We start from the raw sequence: 12,473 nt of genomic DNA, 5'->3' as shown, positions 1-12,473 counted from the left end.
TATAGCTTACCTAAAAAAAAAGTTGCATTCCTGGGATAAAGTTCTTTATGCCATGACCATCAAAAGACAGTATGAATAAATGACAAAGAGGAACCCATTTCTTAGTTTTGTTTCAAACTAAAATCTGAAAAGAAAAATCACATTAAAAATGTGAGAGATGCTGGTGCCATTCACTGTGTACCAGTGTCTTGCTAATAAATATTGTATCTGTGGGTGAGTGGCAAAGAAAATAATCATGACTGATATTTTCTGTTATATCAGCTTTTCTACCTTCTGAGCTACTACCTTTGCATTTTTTAAATAAAGTTTTAATTTGGGAGTAAGTTTAAATTTACAGAAAAGTTACAAAAAGTGTTGAGTTCCTCCATGACTGTCACTCAGCTTTCTTTAAATGTTAACATCTCGTATCACCATGGTTCAGTGCAGTTCAGTTACTCAGTCATGTCCGACTCTTTGCAACCCCACGGTCTGCAGCACGCCAGGCCTCCCTCTACATCACCAACTCCCGTAGTCTACCCAAACCCATGTCCATTGACTCGGTGATGACATCCAACCATCTCATCCTCTTTCATCTCCTTCTCCTCCCGCCTTCAAACTTTCCCAGCATCAGGGTCTCTTCAAATGAGTCAGCTTTGCACATCAGGTGGCCGAAGTATTGGAGTTTCAGCTTCAGCATCAGTCCTTCCAATGAATATTCAGGACTGATTTCCTTTAGGATGGACTGGTTTGATCTCCTTGCAGTCCAATGGACTCAAGAATCTTCTCCAACACCACAGTTCAAAAGCATCAATTCTTTAGCACTCAGCTTTATAATCCAAATCTCACATCCATACATAACTACTGGAAAAACCATAGCTTTGACTAGACGGACTTTTGTTGGCAAAGCAGTATCTCTACTTTTTAATAAGCTGTCTAGGTTGGTCATAACTTTTCTTCCAAGGAGCAAGTGTCTTTTAATTTCAGGGCTGCAGTCACCATCTGCAGTGATTTTAGAGCCCCCCAAAATAAAGTCTGTCACTGTTTCTACTGTTTCCCATCTATTTGCCATGAAGTGATGGGACCAGATGCCATGATCTTAGTTTTCTGAATGTTGAGCTTTAAGTCAACTTTTTCACTCTGCTCTTTCATCAAGAGGCTCTTTAGTTCTTCTTCACTTTCTGCCGTAAGGGTGTCATCTGTACATCTGAGGTGATTAATATTTCTTCCAGCAATCTTGATTCCAGCTTGCACTTCCTCCAGCCCAGTATTTCATATGATGTACTCTGCATATAAGTTAAATAAGCAGGGTGACAATATACAGCCTTGACATACTCCTTTCCCGATTTGGAACCAGTCTGTTGTTCCATGTCCACTTCTAACTGTTGCTTCTTGACCTGCATACAGATTTCTCAGGAGGCAGCTCAGGTGATTTGGTATTCCCATCTCTTGAAGAATTTTCCAGTTTGCTGTGATCCACACAGTCAAAGGATTTGGCATAGTCAATAAAGCAGAAGTAGATGTTTTTCTGGAACTCTCACTAGTCAATACCTATGTAATTTTGCAGAATTAAACTACTCTGTGCAAAAGTATTTTTTGTTCCCTAGACCATTATCAATCAAATATACCTATATTTTCTAACTGGAACACACTGCTCATCCGCGCCCCCGCAACCCCCCGCAACCTGATGGCTCAGTAGGTAAAGAATCTGCCTGCAATGCAGGAGACCCAGGTTCAGTCCTCCGGTCAGGAAGATCTCCGGAGAAGGAAATGGCAACCCATTCCAGTATTCTTGCCTGAAAAATCCCACAGACAGAGAAGCCTGGCAGGCTCCAGTCCAAAGGGTCATAGTCAGACACAACTGAGCACACACAGCCAGAGCACTTGGTAAAACCTATTCTAGGATTTTTAAAAAACAAGCTACCTACTTTATGAAGTTTGATTCCTGCCACAGCTGAATGTTTTACTTAAAACTTAAGGCAAATGATCCAGTGTGGAAAATTCTTTGCGATTCAAAAGAGAAGTTATTGTTCTAACCACTAACTCTCCACTTATCAATCATCCTGCTATTGCTGTTGTTGTTGTTCAGTCGTTCAGCTCAGTTGTGTCTCTTTTCGAACCCATGGCCTGCAGCACACCAGGATTCCCGGTCCTTCACCATCTCCTGGAGTTTGCACAAACTCATGTCCATTGAGTTGATGATGCCATCCACCATCTCATCCTGCCATTAACATTACAATAAAGCCAAGGAAATGTTTTTTAACTGCACTCTCATATTCATTAGAATTCAGGATAAGAAGCTGAACCAAGAAAGCAGAAGGAAGAAATAGCACTTGCTGTTTTGTATGTTCTACAACATACACAACAAAAGTTTTTTTTCCCCTCAATATGTTACAAATGAGACAAAAATCTCTTTGTATTTTAACTGCAAACATAAAAAGGTAAAACGGAAAAGTTCGTGAAACTAATATAGAGCTATAGTCAATTGATTATAAGAGGCACATTTTCAAATTTCTGAAATCAGGATGTGATAGCCAGGTGGAAGTTATAACAGTTGTCTCTGCTTAAACAGTACTAGAGCTTTCCTGAGAGCCTCACCAATGCTTCTGACGACACACAGGACAAACTGTGGAAAAGCACAGGTGTAACTCTGAACTGAAAAGTATTCAGAAGAGTAGGAATAGTAAGGAGGTTAATGAACATTTTAATCAGTTTGTTTCACTTTTCTTATTTTTACAAATGTACTAGAATATAACTTTAAAAGATCTAAATAAGTTTAAACATGTAAAAAAGCATATGTAACAGCTTAATTGGGCTTCCCAGGTGGTGTAGTTGGTAAAGAATCTGCCTGCCAACGCAGAAGACTCAGGAATCGGAAGTTTGATCCCCGGGTGGGGAAGATCCCCTGGAGGAGGAAAAGGCTACCTACTCCAGTATTCTTGCCTGGTAAATCCCAAGGACTGAGGAGCCTGGCAGGTTACAGTCCATGGGGTCAGTGAGACACTACTGAGGTGACTTAGCATGCACAAAGCAGAAGTTTAATTGCCAGAGCTTTCTCTTCCTTTGGTGGTACATAAAATAACCAATGATATCAAGGGATTCAATATAGCAGTAATTCGGCTGCTACATCTTATAAGAAAGCTTGATAAACTAGCTTACAAACTGACAGCTTAGATAAGAAAATATAAAACAAAGGCCTCTCCCACCAGAAAACACTTAATAACACATAATTTTTCATTATAATAATAAAAGGACTATTTTTCTTCAAGTAAAAAGTAAAACCATCCTCTAGTTTCCTGCTTATGCAGCAGATTCCTGCACTGAACCCAATGAATACAAAGGGAGAGTCAGGGTGCTAAAAGTAGAAATTTTTAACTACATTCTTTTAACCAAACTCCTTTTCTAAGGACCTTGGCTGTGGAGAGCAGGCATCAAGAAACGTCAGTTCAACTAAATGTTTCTAAAAGCTACAGGATGGAATTTTTAAAATCACATTTTCAAAGAGCTTGTTAGTTTCAGGAATCTACATTCAACAACTTTCTTTTTTGGTACTGTGGTAAAATATACTTAACATAAAATTTACCATTGTAACCATTTAAAGTTTACAATTAGTGGCATTAAGTACGTTTATGCATTTGCGCAACCACCACCATTATCTGTTTGAAGAATTTTTTCATCATCCCAAACTAAAACCCTGTATCCATTAAATAATAATTTTCCATCCTCTCCTCCCCCTTGATGTTGAGCAGGGCCCTGTGGGGCTGCAGGACACTGAGGTCTTTTTGTCCTCCATTTCTCATACGCAAGACTCCAGCCTCCACAACGTTCTCTTAGTTCCAAAGGGCAGAAAAGTTGCTAATCAAGGGAGGAGCAGCCAAGAAATCACCTGAGGTAAGATTAAAGGGACCAGAGAGGCTCATCAAGATTAGGAGAATGAACCCAAGACCCTGTGTTCGCGCTCAGTGACCCCGCAGAATAGAGCCCACTAGGCTCCTCTGTCCATTGGATTTTCCAGGCAAGAATACTTGAGAGGCTTGCTATTTATACCCCAGGGGAATCTTCCCAACCTAGGGACTGAACCCAAGTCTCTTGAGTCTCCTGCATTGGCAGGTGGATTCTTTACCACTGTGCCACCTGGGAAGCCCACCTAAGACCCTGCACACACATCTTGTCAGCAATCCCACCCTTTTGAAACTTTGCAGAAGAATGCAAGACTGTTACTGCCTTAATCCTATCACACATCCCAGTCTGACTATATAACCTCTCTCTATTCACCTGGGAGTAGGGCACAGCTCTTGAGGCGCTAGCCTACTCTGTTCCCCGTTTGCCTGGCAAAGCAGTAAAGCCACTCTTTCCTTTTCTTCCATGACTCTCTGTATTTCTGTTGGGCACTGGTGTGCAGAGAGCCAAGATTCTGCCAACACCCTCAGCCCCTGGCAAAACTATACTCCACTTTCTGTCTCCATGAATCTGCCTATTCTAGATACCTCATATAAGTGGACTCCTTCATTATTTGTTCTTTTGGGTCCAGCTTACTTCTCCACTGAATACTTCTGTAGAGCAAAGAACGAATGCCAAGCGACTAGGTTTCTCACAATTTAACTGTACATAGTGACACGATCTTCAAACTAAGTATACAGCTCTCCCAGAAATCCTGCTACTGCCCCACGAGCTCCAACGGGCAGAGGATCTCTGACAGACCCTTCCTCAGCCTGTACACAGGCCTGGTTAAGCAGTGGTAACTCAGAGAGCAGGCTCCTTAGAACCCTGGAAGCCACGTGAATGGAGCAAAGGGAAGTAGAGTCGGCAGTTCTGAAAAACCATGGGTAAGAAAAAGCAAGGATTCATCAAGCTACTTTGGCCTGCAGATGGCCTTCTGTCCTCCAGGAGCGCCTACACCCTGACCGTTTGGGCGACACCTGTCAGAGCTGAGGTCAGACTGCCGTCTAGTCGCTGATCATGTCACCAGTGTAGGAAGCTTCACAGGGTCATGAGTCACCTGCCATGGCTCAGAGGTCCGGGCAGGCCGCCCCGCCCAGAGAAACCCAGTGAGGAGAGGCAGAAACAAGAGAGAAAGACACACGACTGGCAGAGAAACACAGAATGAGTAAATAGCTGGACCGACAGGCAGGCCGTGAATCAGAGTAGACTAAGAGGGAAACACAGGGTCAAGGGACACAGAAGGTGGAAACAGAAATGAAGACAGGATCCAGATACTAGGAGATGGGTTCGAGAGAAACACAAAGCTGACCGAGGCCGAGTTAATAGGCATAAAGGGTAGGTGATGACAGGTGACACAGACAGCAAGAGACGTGAAACGCAGAGGTAAACAGAGACCAGTATCAGCCAAGTCCCAAGCGCAGTTTTTCTCCTGGCTTTGACTCAACCGAGAGGTCGCCAAGCCGCGCCCACTCCGCGCCCCCGAAAGGCCGGAGGGGCGGTCTGACTGGGGGAAGAAGGGGTGGCGGGATCTCTAAGCGCTCTGGCCCGCCGAGGTCCGTCACCGGAGGGTGACCTTGGACGAGGGCCGCCTTGGGGGCCTCGGTGTCGCTGCACGAGCTCCGAGCTGGCCAGAGACCGCAGGAGTCGGACCCGGGGCGCCGGGACTCCAGCGGTCCCGCGCGCGGCTTCAGCATCCCGGTCGGCGCAATGGGCCTGGCGGTGTTAGCGGTGAGCGCGCCGGAACCTGCAGAGAACCCTTCAAACCTCTCCGGTTTCCATTCCTGCCCCCTTGCTACGCGTTGTCCTGACTCTGCCATACCTGCCAAGGGCTCGGCGCTCACATAGCCCGCCGGTGGGATACTTTCCGCCGCCGCCGGCGCCGGGCCCGCTCAAGCCGTCGCTGCCGCGACCGCCTCAGCCTGCGCCTCCCGCCTCCGGAAACGCTTACCGGTCCCGCCCCCTAAAACTGCCAGTGCTTCCGGGGGTGCGTCCGAGAGAAAGCGATGTGCGCATGCGGGACTCGCGTTCGGGGCGGGGAGTCAGGAGCATGCTCCGAGAGAACCCGCGGCTGCGCAGTACGGCCCGGAGCAGGTCAGTCTCTTGTAGGTACTCCAGGGCCAACGCTGACGTTTGCGGAGAGGAGTGCTAAATAAACACTTTGACCTATCTCAGCTTGTCTGATAGAGATTATGTCAAATCCTTTACTGGCTCCACAGCGCCTTTAGCTTGTAGCGGGTGTTCAGTAAGAGTTCCGTGAAGGGACCAATGCCCTCTCAAGCATTGTGCCGGGTTCCCCTAGGAAAAGCCTCACCCCAATTGAATGACTCGTAACTGGTCCAGACTATTCGTGATAAACTCATTCTTATTAGCCAGTAGTTGGACTAGGCATAAGCATGTGACCAATTTCTGGCCCATAATACTTATAGAAGCCATCGATTGGGGCTTCTGAAAAAGTTTTTGTTTATTCTGTACTTGTTTTCAAAGTCCACCAAGACTTCCAGTTGAATATGCTCAAGTGTTTTGCAGCTTTTATTTTCTTCCTGTTTCTAAGGTAGAAAATTCAGTTACTGGCATGTGCCTGTGATATGACAAATGCTAAGGCCAACGAAGCAGAAAGTTTGAGAGAGCCCAGTTATCAGATGAGGTTAAGCTATAGTCTCAGGTTTGGACGGTGTATCCCTGGATGTTCGTTGTATGAGTAGTTTTACGACTAGTAAGTGGCACAACTTCAATTAAGCCCTGCAGTCTGGCTCCAGACCCAAGCTCTCAGCTCTGTAGGACTGCTTTGGTCTTGGGCTTTATTTCTGGCAATATTATAGACTGCTCAGTTGCTCAGGTGTCCGACTCTGCAACCCCATGGACTGTAGCCTGCCAGGCTCCTGAGTCCATGGAATTTTCCAGGCAAGAATATTGGAGTGGGTTGCCATTTCCTACTCCAGGTGATCTTCATGACCAAGGGATCAAACCCAAGTCTCGTGCATCTCCTTCATTGGCAGGCAGATTCTTTACCACTGCGCCACCTGGGAAGCCTGTTAATAGACTACTAAGTCACTTCAGTCGTGTCCGACTCTGTGCAACCCCAGAGACGGCAGCCCACCAGGATCCCCCGTCCCTGGGACTCTCCAGGCAAGAACACTGGAGTGGGTTGCCATTTCCTTCTCCAATGCATGAAATTGAAAAGTGAAAGAGAAGTTGCTCAGTCGTGTCTGACTCTTAGCAACCCCATGGACTGCAGCCTACCAGGCTCCTCCATCCATGGGATTTTCCAGGCAAGAGTACTGGAGTGGGATGCTATTGCCTTCTCCGGTTAATAGACTACGTATATCCAAGTATAACAGCAACAAAATAGATAAAATTGCTAGGAGAAATATCAAAAATATGAATTCACAATCAAAAAACAAAACCCATGGGCAGAGAAGACAATCAGCAGCATCAGATACATTTAAGTGTCTAGCTCATTGGAAGGTTTAAATAACTAATGAGGTACAGCTGAAGAGAAATTCATGCGCTAAAAAATAGATTTGAAGAAAATAATCCAAAAGCCATCCCAGTGAGATAAAGAAATGAAAAAGAGTGAGGTCTGCTGCTGCTGCTATGTCTCATCAGTCGTGTCTGACTCTCTTTTATGTTATAAGATAATAAAGTGAATATGAACAAAGTAGTTGTCAAATATTGATGGCTGAGAATTTTCCAGAATTGATGAAAGAGAAGCAGCCTCAGGAAACACAAGGAATCCCAACTAGGATTGGGGAAAAGAAAACCTAGATCTGGTTAAACTGCAGAACACCAAAGCCTGAGATGATTTTAAAAGCAGATAGAGAAGAAAGTCAGATTATCTACCATAGAATGATAGTGATACCAACTCCTGGCTACTCAACAGCAATAATGGGAGCAATGATAATAATAATAATAGCATGAAATAATATCATTAATGGAATAATAGCCTTAACAAGATGAGAGAAAATAGTCTTATACCTAGAATTGTATACTTAGCAAATAATCTTTCAAAAATACTTTTCAGATCAACAAAAGCTAAGAGTTACTACCAACAGAACTTAACTGAAGCATCTCTTAGAAGATTTATTTCAGGAAGAAATAAAATGATCCCAAGAGGAAAAACTGAGGAACAGTAAGGATTAGTGAGCAGATAAAATGGCAAACATAGGTAAATATAAACAAACATTAGGGACAAACAAACAAAGAATAACTTATAATTTGTAGGATCAAAAAATGTAAAACCAAAATAATGGAATGATAGTATAAAAGGATTACTGAACTGAATGCATTATAAAACTGTGTGTTAGTTAACTATTGCATAACATAGAGCCTCAAAACCTCAGAGGGATACAGCTTTATTTGTTTCTGGCTCATATGTCTAGTGTCTGCTTGGGGTTGGTTAGAGAGTTTTTGCTCAGCTTGGCTGGGCTTGCCTACATGTCTAGGGTCAGCTGATCTAGGGTGGTTTCGGCTGGGAGCCCTGACTCTGTTCCATGTGTCTCTTACTCACCAGCCAGGCAATGGGGATAAATTCTCATGGCAATGGTAGGTGCACAAAAGAGAGCAATGGAAAAGTATGAGCACATTTTCTAAGACTTTAAAAAATATTTTATTGGCTAAAGAAGGTCACATGACTGAGTCCAAGGCTATAGTAGTAGTAATAGTAGTAATAGTGAAAGTCGCTTAGTCGTGTCCAACTCTTTGGGACCCCATGGACTATACAGTCCATGGAATTCCCCAGGCCAGAATACTGGAGTGGGTAGCCTTTCCCTTCTCCAGGGGATCTTCCCAACCCAGGGATTGAACCCAAGTCTCCAGCATTGCAGGCATATTTTTTACCAGCTGAGCCACCAGGGAAGCCCAAGAATACTGGAGTGGGTAGCCTATCCCTTCTCCAGTGGATCTTCCAAACCCGGGAATAGAACTGGGGTCTTCTGCATTGCAGGTGGATTCTTTACCAACTGAGCTATTCAGTTCAGTTCAGTTCAGTTTAGTCACTCAGTCGTGTCCGACTCTTTGTGACCCCATGAACCGCAGCACGCCAGGCCTCCCTGTCCGTCACCAACTGCCGGAGTCTACCCAAACCCATGTCCATTGAGTCGGTGATGCCATCCAACCATCTCATCCTCTGTTGTGCCCCTCTCCTCCTGCCCTCAATCTTTCCCAGCATCAGGGTCTTTTCAAATGAGTCAGCTCTTCGCATCAGGTGGCCAAAGGATTGGAGTTTCAGCTTCAATATCAGTCCTTCCAATGAACACCCAGGACTGATCTCCTTTAGGATGGACTGGTTGGATCTCCTTGCAGTCCAAGGAACTCTCAAGAGTCTTCTCCAACACCACAGTTGAAAAGCATCAATTCTTCGGAGCTCAGCTTTCTTTATAGTCCAACTCTCACATCCATACATGACCACTGGAAAAACCATAGCCTTAACTAGACAGACCTTTGTTGGCAAAGTAATGTCTCTACTTTTTAATATGCTGTCTAGGTTGGTCATAACTTTCCTTCCAAGGAGTAAGCATCTTTTAATTTCATGGCTGCAATCACCATCTGCAGTGATTTTCAAGCCCAAAAGAATAAAGTCAGCCACTATTTCCCCATCTATTTGCTATGAAGTGATGGGACTGGATGCCATGATCTTAGTTTTCTGAATACTGAGCTATTAGGGAAGCCCAAGGCTATAGTAAGAGGGAGCTATAAAGGATTATGGCAAAGAGTGTGCATAAGAAAGCAAAGAATTGGAGTCATTAGGTGTATCAGCCAGTTAGAGTGAACCGATTCCACTGTCTATAAAAGTATTGGTTAGCGTTAGACTTCTAATGAAATACGAATGTTAAAATTTCAAGGCTTACTATTTAAAGAATAAAGACCAAACCAGAGGAAGAAGAAGAAGATTTTTAAAAAGAAGGAAAGCACTTTCCTGGTGGTCCAGTGGTTAGGAATCCACATGCCAATGCGGGAGACACAGGTGCGATCCCTGATATGGGGAAGATTCCACATGCAACTAAATCTGTGCACCGCAACCACTGAAACCTGCATGCTCTAGAGCCTGAGCTCTGCAACAAGAGAAGCCACTGCAAGGGGAAGCCCTGGCTCACTGCGACGGGAGAAAGTCAGCACACAGCAGTGAAGACTCAGCGCAGCCAAAAGTAAATCAACAAAACTTTAAAGGGGAAGGGGCCTTCCCTAGTGGCCCAGTGGCTCTCAATGCAGGGGGTCTGGGTTTGATCCCTGAGCAGGTAACTAGATCCCACATGCCCTGTGTGCTGCAGTGGAAGACCCTGCATGCCTCAACGGAGACCTGGCACAGCCAAATAAACAATACTTTAAAACATTCTGTTGAAAAAGAAAAAAAAAAAAAAAAAGAAAGAAGCAAAGGGGGAGAAAGGAAGGAAATAACGGCAGGAATGAAAGAACATAAGCAGTGGAAAAATACAGAGCACAAAATAAAGTGGAAAAACAAATTTAAATATTTCAGTAATCACAGTAAGGCTTCCCTGGTGGCTTAGTGGGTAAAGAATCCACTTGTAATGCAGGAGACACAGGAGATGCTCGTTTGATCCCTGAGTTGGGAAGATCCCCTGGAGGAGGAAATGACAACCCATTCCAGTATTGCCTGGAAAATCCCATGGACAGAGGAGTCTAGCAGGCAACAGTCCAAAGACTCGGATGTAACTAAGTGACTAAGCACAGCACAGCATATATATTTAAAAACCTGAACTGTCTAGTTAAAAGATAGATTGTAACACCAACTTTTGAAAAAGTTTAGCTATGCACAAAGACAAATTTTAAAGTCAAAGAATAGTAAGAGATTCCATGCTGGGTCTGTTTTAGCTGTATCAACATTGGACAGGGTAGACTTTGAGGCAAAAGCATTGCTAGAAGTAGTGTAGTGAATTTTATCATTGTTCTTGATAATTTGCTACCCCTGTAAGAGGCCTGTACTTCCCAACCTGTGGACTTCAGGCTTGGTCAGTGACACATGAATAGAAATGATGAACCATCTATTCTTTCCCTCTGCCACAGGCAGGTCACATCCAAGATGGGGCTGCTCCTTCCACTGGGTCCTTGAATGAAAATAAGCTGGAATGAAGAGTGGGTAGTGCCACAATGACCCCTGTGTGCATGCTCGGTCATGTCCGACTTTTGCCACCCCATGGATTGCAGCCCACCAGGCTCCTCTGTCCGTGGAATTTTCCAGGCAAGAATACTGGAGTGGATTGCCATTTCCTTCTCCAGGGGATCTTCCTGACCCAGGGATTGAACCCACATCTCTTGCGCCTCCTGCATTGGCAGGCAGATTCTTTACCATGGTACCACCTGGGAAACCCTACAAATGACCCAGAGGATGTATAACATGAGACATTAACGATCATCATTATAAGCCACTGAGATTTTGAAGTTAGGTGTGGTCATGTGGCTTTCTTGGACTAATGTAACATGAAATATGTCAGTTCCAAGTGGATACTTCATGAATGAGTGCATGATTCATGCCTAACTTAGCAAAAGATGACTAATAAATATAGGCTATTTTATGAGAAAGGTTCAACTCACCAGAAGTACATGATAATTCTAAATTGTAACCATATGATATCGTAGCCTCAAATGATGATATAGAGTAGAAATTGGTCGAAATCCACAGATTCACCGTCAGAGTGGAGACTGTGGAATTCATGGGTGTTGCCACTAAATGTTTTCTTTCTTTCTCCTGGAGAGGCTAGGCCTGCCCCTGAACACAGATGTGGCCTTGCGGCTTTCTTTGACCCATGAAAAAGGAATTGAAATGGCCTGTGTCACTTTCAGGTGACAGCATTGAGAGTCAGTGTGTCGATCCCCTCCTCACTTTCTCTCTGCCATGGAGACCAGCGATGTTCCAGAAAGTGCCTGCTCCATCAGCAAGAGTCCTAGAGTGAAAATAGCAGGTGGGAGATCCCTAAGCTGACCAGAGATAAAAACCCAAGGTTGGGACTGTATGTTTTGGTTTTTTGGTGGCCAGGGCATGTGGAATCTTAGCTCCCTGACCAGGGATGGAACCTGCACGCCTTGCAGTGGAAGGCCAAGTCTTAACTACTGGACTTCCAGGGAAGTCCCCCAGTCTGCCATTACTACAAAACAACTCACCCCAAAATTCAGTGGCTTAAAACAACACTGATTTATTTTTTCACTTATGTGTCTATAGGTCAGTGAAGCTGGATTCAACTGAGCAGCTGTGCTTCAGGCTGTGGGTCCACGTGAGCCTGGCTCCTCATGGCAGGTTAGGCTCAGGTCTGTCCATGTGTTTCCATTTGGGGATCCAGCTGAAGGGATGGTAGCTACCCAGGCGAAACTCTTCTCATGGAATGCAGAGATGTTAAGAGATGAAGTCTCACTGTGCAAGCATATTTTTGTCATTTCTGTTAACATCACACTGGCCATAACAAGTCATACGGCTGAGCCCACAGGCAAGGGGTAAGAAAGTGGACTCCACTTCTAGTGAGGGGGATGTGCAAAGTCCCATGGGAAAAGGACACAGGGAACGGTGGGGAATTTGGGCTGATATCTCAATATATCATCATTACTCT

At 44.6% G+C, this 12,473-nt stretch overlaps 1 protein-coding gene and 1 long non-coding RNA gene across 3 annotated transcripts in view; one reads left to right on the top strand and one right to left on the bottom strand.

Annotated features, from left to right (window-relative positions):
* Window positions 1–5,886, bottom strand: part of ZBTB43 (zinc finger and BTB domain containing 43) — a 28,825-nt gene extending 22,939 nt beyond the window's left edge. The window contains exon 1 of one of the 2 annotated variants that reach the window (XM_055541182.1): window positions 5,738–5,886. The gene's annotated coding sequence lies outside the window, so the exon portion shown is untranslated. The remainder of the gene's footprint in view (window positions 1–5,737) is intronic. The other variant, XM_055541183.1, reaches the window with a different exon arrangement.
* Window positions 5,887–5,910: 24 nt separating this feature from the next.
* Window positions 5,911–11,832, top strand: LOC129623563 (uncharacterized). Its single transcript, XR_008700595.1, has 3 exons — window positions 5,911–6,009; window positions 10,939–11,318; window positions 11,716–11,832. It is a non-coding gene; the product is annotated as an uncharacterized LOC129623563 (long non-coding RNA).
* The last annotated feature ends 641 nt before the right edge of the window (window positions 11,833–12,473 follow it).

This window comes from Bubalus kerabau, chromosome 11, assembly GCF_029407905.1.
Source record: "Bubalus kerabau isolate K-KA32 ecotype Philippines breed swamp buffalo chromosome 11, PCC_UOA_SB_1v2, whole genome shotgun sequence".
Taxonomy (NCBI): Eukaryota; Metazoa; Chordata; class Mammalia; order Artiodactyla; family Bovidae; genus Bubalus; species Bubalus kerabau.
The sequence above is the reverse complement of the archived record's forward strand: the minus strand, read 5'-3'. Positions and strand labels throughout refer to the sequence as shown.